The sequence below is a fragment of the Orycteropus afer genome, unplaced genomic scaffold (genome assembly GCF_000298275.1).
Source record: "Orycteropus afer afer isolate SDZICR_OR568_19922 unplaced genomic scaffold, OryAfe1.0 scaffold00082, whole genome shotgun sequence".
Lineage (NCBI taxonomy): Eukaryota > Metazoa > Chordata > Mammalia > Tubulidentata > Orycteropodidae > Orycteropus > Orycteropus afer.
This window is the reverse complement of record NW_006921669.1, coordinates 3,860,078-3,861,541: the sequence shown is the minus strand read 5'-3', so window position 1 is coordinate 3,861,541 and position 1,464 is coordinate 3,860,078.

The following is a 1,464-nucleotide window of genomic DNA, read 5'->3' as shown; positions in this document are numbered from 1 at the left end:
CTGGAGATCTTGGATTCGTCATTTGTTGGAGTCAACAGCTGGTGTACTGCCTGCCAGCCTTGAGCTTCTCGGCCCCTATAGTTGCAGGAGCCAGGAAAAGCCTCCAGCTTGACGTTTGATCCAGGGACTTTGGACTTGCTGGCTACTACATGTTTGTGAGCCATTTTCCTAAGATAAATTTCTCTCTATATATACATATATACAAACTTTGCTGGTTTTTGTTTCTCTAGAGAACCCAGTCTAACACATTTGGTACTGGGAGTGGTTCTAGAGAGACAAAATCATAAGGATAGCCTTCCTAGATTGGTTCTCAGTTTGATTAATCTTAAAGACACTAGTGACCCTGCCTCTGTTAGTAAAGAGGGCCCTGCTAATCCATGGCGTGAGGTGGCAAAATTAATACATGAAATAACACTACCAATAGATCAAGTACTTGTGAGAAGTGACCTTCTGGGTGATTGGATATTTGATACCTTTCTGCCATTTTGTAAGAATGAGTGTAAGGAAGCTGGTTGGTTGGTCCTACACACTAGATTAATGTGGTGAAAGAGCGAGATGAGCTCCGAGCTGCTGAGTCTTGGCTTAAGTGCTGCATAAAAGACCTCAGTGCTTCCAGCTGTGCTCTGAAAGAAAGCTGGCTGAATTACAACAGCAACTGAATTGCCAATCCAGAATGGTGTCTGATGTTAAAGTGAAGGCATTGATTGGAAAAAAATGGGATACTGAAACCTGGAATGGGGACATACGGACAGATATCAGGAAGATCAGGATATGGAGCCTGTAAATTCTGTTGAATCCCTCCCATCTGAACGGATTACTCTAAAACCATTATCCCCTCCCCTCAGTTTGATGGGACTAGCCAAACCAGTCCTGCTGGGTCATTGTTTGAGGCAGAGGCCATGGAAGATATTCCTGAATGCTCTCAGGAACTGCCTCAAGCACCTATTGTTGCAGCTAGGCTGATAACAAAAGTCAAGTCCAAGTGAGCCCCAAAAGGTGAAATAGAAAGTGCGACTGAGGAGGTGGTACACTATACCTGAAAAGACATCCTTGATTTTGCTAACATGTACAGACAGAAACTTGGAGAATATGTATGGGAATGGCTACTGAGGGTGTGGGATAATGGTGCAAGGAATGAAAGATTGGATCTATCTGAGTTTATTGATTTAGGCCCACTAAGTATGGATTCTTCATTCAATGCCTCAGCTCGAGAGGTTAGGAAAGGATCTAATAGTTTATTTGGTTGGCTTATTGAGGCATGGATTATGCGGTGGCATACCTTAAGTCAAGTTGAGGTACCAGATCTGCCATGGTATAATGTAGAAGAAGGTATCCAGAGGCTTAGGGGAAATTGACCTGTTAGAATGGATTTATCAGATTAGACCCCTAGAGCCAGAAATGGAGAGTCCAGAAGACATGCCTTTCACCAGTACCATGAGGAATAAATTTGTGAAGGGAGCTCCA